The sequence below is a fragment of the Prionailurus bengalensis genome, chromosome B2 (genome assembly GCF_016509475.1).
Source record: "Prionailurus bengalensis isolate Pbe53 chromosome B2, Fcat_Pben_1.1_paternal_pri, whole genome shotgun sequence".
In the NCBI taxonomy this organism is placed as follows: Eukaryota; Metazoa; Chordata; class Mammalia; order Carnivora; family Felidae; genus Prionailurus; species Prionailurus bengalensis.
In genome coordinates this window covers 5,264,399-5,277,290 of record NC_057349.1, presented here as the reverse complement: position 1 = coordinate 5,277,290, position 12,892 = coordinate 5,264,399, and the positions used below count along the sequence as shown (strand labels likewise).

Below are 12,892 nucleotides of genomic sequence, written 5' to 3'. Positions count from 1 at the left end.
TGTTTCTCGTCGTCCCTGAACGCCTTCAGAAGTGCAGTTCAGAGCCCTCCGTTCCTGGGCCAAATCTGCTAAATTACGACAATTCAACTGAGGAAGTTTCTGAGATCTAACTGACCTTATCGAAGGATTCATGAATCGGGCAGCACCCTATCCGGCAATAGAAAGGAGCTCCAAAGGGCTACAGAAAGAAAAAGGTTTTAAATGCAGGACAAAGAAATTATAAAGAACAAAAACAGGACTATTTCAGGCAAGATGGCCTCCCTTTGGGGAACAAAAGGGTCTCAAATGGATGACCTCACTGGTGCAGACGGGGGAATTCCAGAATGACCTCTTAAGATCAGTCCTGGGGAAGGGTGAACTGCAACTGGGTTAGATACTAGGTCCCAGTTTGGCAAAGTGGGCCTAGCCCAGGTGACTCCGTCTGTGGTAACCACGGCTGTGCATGTGGGCCGGCTCCAGGGACGTCTGCTAAATCATCGTTCCCCTTAGACACTGGCAGAGGCACCCAGAGGAAGAAGCACTAAAGTCATCATTAGGTGGCTGACTGGTGAAGGCAGAAACACCATCTATTCTTACAGGTGTCTGGTCCTGACAGGACAGCAGAGCAAGGGGATGTTTTGTTAACCGGGAAGGCGCTGGGAGCCACCTCCCTTGCTGCTGCTGGAGGCGGGTGCCCTTAGGAGGCACCTTTTTGTCTTTTCTTTTTTTTTCTATTTTTTGAGAGAGAGAGAGACAGCGTGTGACTGGGGGCGGGGAAGAAACACTGAATCAGGAGCAGGCTCCAGGCTGCCAGCAAAGAGCGAGATCACAAACCGTGAAATCATGACCTGAGTCCAAGTCGGATGCTTAATCCACTGAGCCACCCAGGCGCCCCAGGAGGCACCTACTTGTGACGGTACAGCCTGTAGTGGCGCCTGGCGACCTCAGCACCCCGTCCCTCAACGACCCCCCCCCCCCAAGCACCCCCGCCCACCTGGTCTCCAGAGCTCTTGCTGGGTGGTTCCTGGGTGGGAGAAGTCTCCTTTCCCAACTCCTCTCCTGCAGGTGGAGTCCTCACGAAGGCGGGAAACAGCCTGCTCCGGGAAGAGTGTCTGGGGGCCGGGGTCCCTGTGGGCTCCCTCGGGGGCGGGCCCCCAGCCAAGGAGGAGTCGAGGCCCGCCTGGGCGCCCCCCCACCCCCGGGGCTCCTGCCTCCTGGGGGACACGGAAGGGGTCAGGCCCGGGCTCCCCGTAGTCATCGTGTCCCGCTCTCTGCCCAGGAAGGGGGGTCCTTTCCGAGATCTTCGGCGGGGGGGTCCCTCCCCCCAGAGTCCCAACGCCGCGTCCCCGGTCAGCAGCGTCTCCCCACCGTGCAGCCGCCACCCGGGCCTCCGGAGAAAGGTGAGCGGGGACCCGACGGGGGCCGCCCTGCGGGGCTCACAGCTCTCCGAGCGAGGGTGGGCAGCTCACCAGGTAGCAGCGGCACCCCCGCCCACCAGGCCAGGTCACAGGCGGGCCGGTGACAGCAAGCGCCCGTGCGGTCCCCCGCAGGATTCTAGTAGTTTCCACGTCGGGCGAAGGACAGCGTTGGCGTGCTTCCTCCCATCAGCGCACTGGCCGAGGGCCCCACCTGCAAACAGAGGTCTCCAGTGAGGAATATGGCGGCAGCCAGCATCCCCTACAGAAAGCACCCCCTTCAGCCGCCAGCCCAGCCGCGCCCCCGCCGGCCGCCCCGCCCCGGATTCTCCCCCCTCGCCCACCGTACCTTCCAGGCCCTCCTCGTGTCATTTCACTACGTGAAATTACTAAGCATTCTTTCCCAGCTGTGTATGGCTTTTACACTATTTGTGGCGCCGTGCTCCTCACCCAAAATTCAGGTATTAAAGGTTTACCTAAGGAACAGCACCATATTCCTGTTGTTAAATTGATTTTTTTAGTCTCACAGATGATTCTGATGATAGATCACTTGCCAGGGAAGTCTCAAAGGAGAGAAAAACCTGTCCTCAGTCTAGGTCTGTAACAACTAGCTCTTTTTTTTTTTTTTAATTTATTTAAAGTTTATTTTATTTATTTTTGAGAAAGAGAGAGAGGGGGAGGGAGAGCATGCACACGTGAGAGAAGCAGGGGAGGGGCAGAAAGAGGCAGCCAGAATCCCAAGCAGGCTCCATGCAGTCAGCACACAGCCTGATGTGGGGCTTGGACTCATAAACCGTGAGATCATGACCTGAGCCGAAATCAAGAGTCGGACCCTCAATGGACTGATCCACCCAACTGTCCCTAAACTGATTTTATTTTTTGTCTCACGGGTGATTCTGATGATTGATCAATTGACAGGGAAATCTCAAAGGAGAGAAAAACTTGTCCTCAATACATTGGGTATATAACAACAAGCTTCAATCAGACTCTAAATAATGAGCTACAAATGCTTTCAGTCGGCAAAGACGACCGGTATCAGGGCCGTGCCACACCCCCGTGTGGCCTGCAGACACAGTGGTGCAGGACCACAAGTGTGGTGACCCGTCCACGACAAAATGACAGAAACTGAGACTTTCAGAACCTTCGGCAGCAGTTTGTCATTCCCTGAAATCCAAGGGCAAAGTCACTTTTTTATTCTTTTTATGTATTGATAGAGCTCTCTTTCCTAGTGAGGGCTCTGTCGGGAAACTGTTACTTTCCTCATGGTGATAGTACTTCTAACTGGAGGTAAGAGAAATGGTTAAATACAGTTTAAGAGTCATCTCTACTTTTACCTGTACACACATCATCAAGTTTTTGACAATTGTTCGGGGCGCCTAGGGTGGCTCTGTTGGTTACATGTCTGACTTCGGCTCAGGTCCTGACTTGGTGGTTGGTGGGTTTGAGCCCCACGTCGGGCTCTATGCTGACAGCTCAGCCTGGAGCCTGCTTCGGATTCTGTGTCTCCTCTCTCTCTGCTCCTCCCCTGCTCATGCTCTCTCTCTCCAGATAAACATTAAAAAATGAATGAATGAATGAATGAATGAATGAATGAATGAATGAATCATTCAATGCCGGGGCACCTGGGTGGCTTAGTCGGTTAGGCACCCAACTCCTGATTTCGGCTCAGGTCATGATCTTACAGTTGTGAGATGGGAGGCTCACGTTGGGCTCTGTGCAGAGCATGGAGCCTGCCTGGGATTCTCTCTCTCTCCCTCTGCCCCTTTCCTCTGCACTCGCACACATGCACTCTCTCTAAGTAAATAAACATTAAAAAAATTGTTCAGTGACTCTAGAGGAAAGTCTAATTGGTCCAATTTAATAGGAATTAGGTATAATAGATATGCATCTTTCCCCATGAGTAAGCTAGTAACAAACTAATTCAACTGAAATGACATTTTCTCCAATGTAAATCTACTTTTTAAAAATTACCTTAATAGTTTTAGCCTTTTATTTTCTAAAAAAAAGCTTCACCTCAGATATAGAGAGGGAAAAAACCTCCAGTTGAACATAAAACAAAAACTAGCATCTCTAATTAAAATCAAGAGATGATGAAGGGTGTAGAAGAGACAGATAATCTTGGACTCCCACATCTACTCTGAAAAATATTGCCTTTATTTGTAAAGATACCACTATGTCCCTGAATGGCCTTTAAATGAAGACCCAGTCTAGAAATTTCTTTCAGACACATATGGTAGGATAGACTTTATTTCCCTTGAAAAACTGTTAGGTCATCTTTTGAACAGAGTGATCCCTAGAAGCTGCCATGTTTCCTTTCTGGCGTGGGCCACCAGGTAGCTCAAATGCCAACTTGTAAAACTGTGTCAAGGAAACCACTGTACAGAAAGAAGGCTGTAATCCTGGAGCAAGTGGCTGAGAAGAACTTTCCAAGGCAGAAGCCTTGACAAAGCTTAAAGCAGTTTTCAATCAGGTACAGACTTCCATACACTCCTCGGGTAGATCACCTGTTTGCTCTGCAAAAACCACCTGAATGGTCTGTATAGACAGACATACCTTCTGCAGAGATCTTAATGCTAAATAAAGAAGTTTGAAAAGGTTTCCAGCAACTAACCATTCTTCCGTGAGGCCAAGTTGCCATGATTACTTCAGACTCTAGAAGACCCACTCAACACAGCTCGCGAAGAGACCAGAGAACACTCTCCCATGTTCCTATGTTCTCCACAGTCCCAGCCCGATCTGTGACGGAAGTAGGAACCCCATGATAGGTGACAAATCAATGAAATTATCATCAGCATTTTGTCAAAGGTACAGAGGATAGAGAGGGAAGACAGGCAAACTGCAAATAACATCATGGGGGCTCAGGAACGCAGGAATTTTAAATTAATGGAAGAATCACAAGAAAAAGACAAAGAGGAATGCAAAAGTGGGGATTTGTGAGAAAAAAAAAAGAGTGCCTAAACATTAGTAATCTATGAGGAATGACAGGGCTCTTCCAGTGGTAGCACTTCCTACAGTAGCCCCTATATACTCTACAACAGTGCTCGTAATAAGTCAGCTGCTTCATGGGGCGCCTTGGTGGCTCAGTCTGGTAAGCGTCCAACTTCAGCTCAGATCATGATCTCACGGCTCGTGAGTTTGAGACTCATGTCAAGCTCTGTGCTGACAGTGCAGAGCCTGCTTGGCATTCTCTCTCTCTCTCTCTCTCTCTCTCTCTCTCTCTCTCTGTCCCTCTCCTGCTTGTGCTCTTTCTCTCTCAAAATAAATAAACTTTTAAATAAATAAGCAAGCAAGCAAGCTGCTTCAAACCCTTGAGCCACACCCTCTAGGCATTCTAGTTCAATAGGTCTGGATGCAGATAAAACATTTTATTTTTTTATTTAAGTTTATTTATCTTGAGAGTGCATGCAAGAGGGGGAAGGAAAGAGATAGAGAGGGAGAGAGAGCTTCCCAAGCAGGCCCTGCCCTGTCAGCACAGAGCCCACGGGGCTCAATCCCACAAACCATGAGATCGTGACCTGAGCCGAAATCAATGATTCGGCTGAAATCATTAACCAACTGAGCCTAACAGGTGCCCCAAAGCTGTATTTTAACAAGGGTCACTCTACCTACCTGGCTTCCTACCTGCGACGGTCACCAGAAAGAGCAACGGAGACAGCACACTCGTGGGGGTTGTCATTCCGTCCCACACAGTGGATGGACGCAGGCTTCCGGGCACATCCTGAGAGGCCTCTGGTGCAGGCTCCCTTTGATGTTTCCTAGGAACCAGATTCGGCCTCAGGAACCTCAAAGGAAAATCAGAAAGCAGACAAGAAGGAAGAAAAAGAATAGGCAGATGAGGAAACATACAAAATTACTTCTATCGTTTATTCATGTCAGTGGGAAGCCTGCCCTATTAACACCATAGGGCCCTATCCCAGGCAAGCGATCCACCCCAATTCTGTTCAAACAGCAAGAACAGTTCCTAAGAAGAGGCAGAGGGTTTCATGCTCTGATAGGGGCCAACGGCAGGCAGCCCCCAAATGGGCCACTGTGCCATGAACATTATTTTGAGTTAAAAGCAATCCAAACCCAGCAGATCCCGGGAAAGCTCTTTATCTCCCCTCAACTGCCTGCTTGTACCAGGACGAGAGCTATTAACAAAGATTCCTCTTTGCCTAAGGAACTTCTCTATGTAACAGGGCACCTGTGTTTTCCAAACACCTTCCTTCACCCTCCTGCTAATGGTCTTGCTCCCCGTGGTATCCTCAGACCCCCACCCTCCTCCCTCAGCTCATATAAGCTGAATATTATTGCCTGACTCTCTTTGGAATTTCCACTTCTGTGTGGATTCCCCACATGTACATACACTATTCAGTTTGACTTCTTCCTGTTACTCTGTCTCATGTCAATTTGATTCTTGGTCTAGCTAGAAGGACCTTAAAGGACAGAGGATTCTTCCTCCACAACACTTTCTCCCCTTACAAGCCCAAACCTATGAAATAATATGAAATCATACTACTATATTTCATCAGTTCTAACAGGTAAGCATTTCCATACGTGTACCATCCCTGAAATCAAGGTGTCTTAAGATAGCCAAGCACTGGACAGGAGACAGATGCCACTGCTTGTGTGTGTGTGTTGATAATGCAGAACTGGTCTCAAAGGCTTGGAAGAAAGATAATATGAAGCATTCTTTTAAGAAATATTGCATCCCTGGGGTGCCTGGGTGGCTCAGTCGGCTAAGCGTCCAACTTCGGCTCAAGTCATGATCTTGAGGTCCGGGAGTTCAAGCCCCCATCAGGCTCTGTGCTGACAGCTCAGAGCCTGGAGCCTGCTTCGGATTCTGTGTCTCTCTCTCTCTCTCTGTCCCTCTCCCACTCGCACTCTGTCTCTCTCTCTCCAAAATAAATAAACATTAAAAAAATTAAAAACAAAAAAAGAAATATTGCATCCCCAAATGCTCATGATGGTACACAGGCAATACTGTATGGGGGAAATTTGGCACTAACTAGCTTGACAAGTGATACCGCAGAAGTGGGTCAAGATGGTGAGGAAAGTTAAGAATGCCTTAATTTCTACTCGCTTACAGTTCCTTTTTATAAATGCGCAAGAATGATTTATGATACAAAACAATCTGCCTAAATAAATCTATTTCAATGTGCAGAAATTTTCTAAATGACAAGAAACTGCTGTGCTGTGTGTAACAGACAGGAGCTTCTTCTTCCTTAGTGTTATTTTAAAAAATGATGCATCTTATAATCGCTACTGTCTTAGAGTCAACGAACATTGAAACTTTATCTTTGTCTGGCACTTTCTTCAGTGTGATCTTCATAACAACCCAGGCAATATTATTATCTCTGCTTTAAAAATGATGAAATTGAAGCTCAGGAAAGTTCACTGACTTGCCCAAGACTGAAAAACCAGTTCTAGTGTTACTGGTTATCACTAACTCAGGAAACGAACGGGTGAGCCCTGGTGTGATGCGTCAGCCAACTGTTCCCCCACCGGGAATCCCGAGGGGGCTGGACAAATGGAAAGCACCACTGCAGAACAAAGTCAGATAAACTCATTGTAAGAGGAGCCAATAACCCAAGAGAGGAGGGTCTGGAAAAGAGAACGGGAGAGATTTACTTTGGCGGGGGTGGCAGGCTCAAGCCTTAACAACTGACCTCTCTGCTGGCAAGATGAACACCAGGAGTTTTATAGGGAGAGGTTCAGGGGGACACGCAAGAGAGCAGACAGAGAGCACGTGATCATGGCTGGGAGTCAGTAGATACTCAGCACACGACCATGGGCAGGGAAGGGGACCTGTGGGGTATGGTCTTCTAGGCATCCTCCCACCACTACCAGGGCTTTTCTGGCCTGGCAGGTGGAACGTTCTGGTCATTGCAAAACATCGTCAATGCCTCAGAAATAAGAATGGGTTTCAGGCAGAGCACAAGTTAAGGGGTCTTGTCTATTCCTGGTTTTAACTGTTGGGGTCTATGGTTGAACAAGAGGACTAGCTGACTAGGAGGTCTAGACTCCCAAGTATTTGTTATTTCAAGTACATAACAAATCCCCCGCGGGTAAGCACACATGGATAAGGGCTTCCTAATGAGCGTGTCAGAACCCTGCTGTGGGTTGCAAGTTGCTATGTTCCTGTGAACTACATTGGACTTCCAGTCTACACCAGTCTTTCCCCACCCACACCTTCCTTTCCTCACTATTCACAAATACACTCAGCCTTTTGTGAGAACACAAGACTCTTCGTCTTCCCTCCTCCCACCACCTTTTCTAGAAGCAACCCAGTACCTTTAGAAATTCATGAGCGTAGGAGGAGGGATAACAAAGAATGGGTCACACCTGGACACTGGCCTCTGCAGCCAGTCATTCAATGATGTGGTAATCTAAGGAAGGTGAGAGATACGAATGACGAAACTACAACAATTTCAAAATAAACTTGATGTCCTTTATTCAAGGGAAAACAATCCATGGACTGGGGGCCATTTAGTGCCTCACAGGCCCTGGAGCACTCTTCCCGAGGGATTTGGGGCAAGAGCAAGTTTAACAGAGAATGAAGGGGGGCTTTCGGGAAGATGGCGGCGTAGGAGGATGCTGGGCTCACCGCATCCTGCTGATCACTTAGATTCCACCTACACCTGCCTAAATAACCCAGAAAATCGCCAGAAGACCAGCAGAACGGAGTGTCCGGAGCCAAGCGCAGACGAGAGGCCCACGGAAGAGGGTAGGAAGGGCGGCGAGGTGGTGCGCTGTCCACGGACTGGCGGGAGAGAGCCGGGGCGGAGGGGCGGCCCACCAGACAAGCAGAGCCCTCGAGTCTGGCTGGCAAAAGTGGAGGGGGCGGACGGAGTGTGTTCCGACAACCAGCGGGACTTGACATCTGGAAGGTTATAAGCTAACAGCTCTGCTCAGAGAACGGGAGAGCTGGAGGACAATGGGAGGGAGAGTTGTTGAGCCCTGGACGACAGAGCTCAGCTTGGCGGGGAACAAAGGCGCTCACCAGCGCCATCTCCCTCGTCCATCCCCCAGCCAAAATCCCAAAGGGAACCGGTTCCTGCCAGGGAACTGGCTTGCATGATGCAAGCAACGAACGCTGTGCTTCTGCGGATCCATCCCTCCAGCGGCGGGTCTGACTCCCTCCCGAAGCAGATCACCAAAGGAGAAGCAAGCTGAACCTGCCCCTCCCACCCCTGTGCACCTTGCCTATCCACCCCAGCTAAAACGCCAGATCCCCAGCACCACAAAGCTGGCAGTGCAAGGTATTCAAGACAGCACAGGGGAAGTGCCCCTCAGTTGGGCACCACTCCAGGGACTATCCAAAATGATGAAACGGAAGAATTCCCCTCAAAAGAATCTCCAGGAAATAATGACAGCTAACGAACTGATCAAAAAGGATTTAAACAATATAACAGAAAGTCCATTTAGAATAATAGTCATAAAATTAATCGCTGGGCTTGAAAACAGTATAGAGGACAGCAGAGAATCTATTGCTACAGAGACCAAGGGACTAAGGGACAGTCAGGAGGAGCTAAAAAATGCTATAACCGAGCTGCAAAATAAAATGGAAACGACCACGGCTTGGATTGAAGACGCAGAGGAGAGAATAGGTGAACTAGAAGATAAAATTATGGAAATAGAGGAAGCTGAGAAAAAGAGAGATAAAAAAATCCAGGAGTATGAGGGGAAAATTAGAGAACTAAGTGATGCACTAAAGAGAAATAATCTACGCATAATTGGTATCCCAGAGGAGGAAGAGAGAGGGAAAGGTGCTGAAGGTGTACTTGAAGAAATAATAGCTGAGAACTTCCCTGATCTGGGGAAGGAAAAAGGCATTGAAATCCAAGAGGCACAGAGAACTCCCTTCAGACGTAACTTGAATCGATCTTTTGCACGACATATCACAGTGAAACTGGCAAAATACAAGGATAAAGAGAAAATTCTGAAAGCAGCTAGGGATAAACGTGCTCTAACATATAAAGGGAGACCGATAAGACTCGTGACCCATCTCTACTGAAACTTGGCAGGCCACAAAGGAATGGCAGGAGATCTTCAATGTGATAAACAGAAAAAATTTTCAGCCGAGAATCCTTTATCCAGCAAGTCTGTCATTTAGAATAGAAGGAGAGATAAAGGTCTTACCAAACAAACAAAAACTGAAGGAATTCGTCACCACTAAACCAGCCCTACAAGAGATCCTAAGGGGGATCCTGTGAGACAAAGTACCAGAGACATTGCTACAAGCATGAAACCTACAGACATCACAATGACTCTAAACCCATATCTTTCTATAATAACACTGAACATAAATGGACTAAATGCTCCAACCAAAAGACATAGGGTATCAGAATGGATAAAAAAACAAGACCTATCTATTTGCTGTCTACAAGAGACTCATTTTAGACCTGAGGACACCTTCAGATTGAGAGTGAGGGGATGGAGAACTATTTATCGTGCTACTGGAAGTCAAAAGAAAGCTGGAGTAGCCATACTTATATCAGACAAACTAGACTTTAAATTAAAGGCTGTAACAAGAGATGAAGAAGGGCATTATATAATAATTACAGGGTCTATCCATCAGGAAGAGCTAACAATTATAAATGTCTATGCGCCGAATATGGGAGCCCCCAAATATATAAAACAATTACTCACAAACATAAGCAACCTTATTGATAAGAATGTGGTAATTGCAGGGGACTTTAACACTCCACTTACAGAAATGGATAGATCATCTAGACACATGGTCAATAAAGAAACAAGGGCCCTGAATGATACATTGGATCAGATGGACTTGACAGATATATTTAGAACTCTCCATCCCAAAGCAACAGAATATACTTTCTTCTCAAGTGCACATGGAACATTCTCCAAGATAGATCACATACTGGGTCACAAAACAGCCCTTCATAAGTATACAAGAATTGAGATCATACCATGCATACTTTCAGACCACAATGTGATGAAGCTTGAAATCAAACAAAGGAAAAAGTCTGGAAAACCTCCAAGAGCATGGAGGTTAAAGAACACCCTACTAAAGAATGAGTGGGTCAACCAGGCAATTAGAGAAGAAATTAAAAAATATATGGAAACAAACGAGAATGAAAATACAACAATCCAAATGCTTTGCGATACAGCGAAGGCAGTCCTGAGAGGAAAATACATTGCAATCCAGGCCTACCTCCAGAAACAAGAAAAATCCCAAATACAAGATCTAACAGCACACCTAAAGGAAATAGAAGCAGAACAGCAAAGACAGCCTAAACCCAGCAGAGAAAGAGAAATAATAAAGATCAGAGCAGAAATAAACAATATAGAATCTAAAATAAACTGTAGAGCAGATCAATGAAACCAAGAGTTGGTTTTTTGAAAAAATAAACACAATTGATAAACCTCTAGCCAGCCTTCTCAAAAAGAAAAGGGAGATGACCCAAATAGATAAAATCATAAGTGAAAATGGAATTATTATAACAAATCCCTCAGAAACACAAGCAATTACCAGGGAATACTATGAAAAATTATATGCCAACAAACTGGACAACCTGGAAGAAATGGAAAAATTCCTAAACACCCACACACTTCCAAAACTCAATCAGGAGGAAATAGAAAGCTTGAACAGACCCATAACCAGCAAAGAAATTGAATCAGTTATCAAAAATCTCCCAGCAAATAAGAGTCCAGGACCAGATGGCTTCCCAGGGGAGTTCTACCAGACGTTTAAAGCAGAGATAATACCTATCCTTCTCAAGCTATTCCAAAAAATAGAAAGGGAAGGAAAACTTCCAGACTCATTCTATGAAGGCAGTATTACTTTGATTCCTAAACCAGACAGAGACCCAGTAAAAAAAGAGAACTACAGGCCAATATCCCTGATGAATATGGATGCAAAAATTCTCAATAAGATACTAGCAAATCGAATTCAACAGCATATAAAAGGAATTATACACCATGATCGAGTGGGATTCATTCCTGGGATGCAGGGCTGGTTCAACATTCGCAAATCAATCAATGTGATACATCACATTTTTTTTTATAGTTTTTTCTTTTTAATTTTTTTTTTCAACGTTTATTTATTTTTGGGACAGAGAGAGACAGAGCATGAACGGGGGAGGGGCAGAGAGAGAGGGAGACACAGAATCGGAAACAGGCTCCAGGCTCTGAGCCATCAGCCCAGAGCCTGACGCGGGGCTCGAACTCCCGGACCGCGAGATCGTGACCTGGCTGAAGTCGGACGCTTAACCGACTGCGCCACCCTGGCGCCCCTATAGTTTTTTTTAATTTTTTTTAATTTTTTTAATATGAAATTTATTGACAAATTGGTTTCCATACAACACCCAGTGCTCATCCCAAAAGGTGCCCTCCTCAATACCCATCACCCACCATCTCCTCCCTCCCACCCCCCATCAACCCTCAGTTTGTTCTCAGTTTTTAACAGTCTCTTATGCTTTGGCTCTCTCGCACTCTAACTTCTTTTTTTTTTTTTTTTCTTCCCGCTCCCCCATGGGTTCCTGTTAAGTTTCTCAGGATCCACATAAGAGTGAAACCATATGGTATCTGTCTTTCTCTGTATGGCTTATTTCACTTAGCATCACACTCTCCAGTTCCATCCACGTTGCTACAAAGGGCCAGATTTCATTCTTTCTCATTGCCACGTAGTTCTCCATTGTGTATATAAACCACAATTTCTTTATCCATTCATCAGTTGATGGACATTTAGGCTCTTTCCATAATTTGGCTATTGTTGAGAGTGCTGCTATGAACATTGGGGTACAAGTGCCCCTATGCATCAGTACTCCTGTATCCCTTGGGTAAATTCCTAGCAGTGCTATTGCTGGGTCATAGGGTAGGTCTATTTTTAATTTTCTGAGGAACCTCCACACTGCTTTCCAGAGCGGCTGCACCAATTTGCATTCCCACCAACAGTGCAAGAGGGTTCCCGTTTCTCCACATCCTCTCCAGCATCTATAGTCTCCTGATTTGTTCATTTTGGCCACTCTGACTGGCGTGAGGTGATATCTGAGTGTGGTTTTGATTTGTATTTCCCTGATAAGGAGCGACGCTGAACATCTTTTCATGTGCCTGTTGGCCATCCGGATGTCTTCTTTAGAGAAGTGTCTATTCATGTTTTCTGCCCATTTCTTCACTGGGTTATTTGTTTTTCGGGTGTGGAGTTTGGTGAGCTCTTTATAGATTTTGGATACTAGCCCTTTGTCCGATATGTCATTTGCAAATATCTTTTCCCATTCCGTTGGTTGCCTTTTAGTTTTGTTGGTTGTTTCCTTTGCTGTGCAGAAGCTTTTTATCTTCATAAGGTCCCAGTAATTCACTTTTGCTTTTAATTCCCTTGCCTTTGGGGATGTGTCGAGTAAGAGATTGCTACGGCTGAGGTCAGAGAGGTCTTTTCCTGCTTTCTCCTCTAAGGTTTTGATGGTTTCCTGTCTTACATTTAGGTCCTTTATCCATTTTGAGTTTATTTTTGTGAATGGTGTGAGAAAGTGGTCTAGTTTCAACCTTCTGCATGT

At 46.2% G+C, this 12,892-nt stretch overlaps 1 pseudogene; it reads right to left on the bottom strand.

Annotated features, from left to right (window-relative positions):
- Positions 1–883: 883 nt before the first annotated feature.
- Positions 884–1,762, bottom strand: LOC122490258 (annotated as a pseudogene).
- Between the last annotated feature and the right edge of the window lie 11,130 nt (positions 1,763–12,892).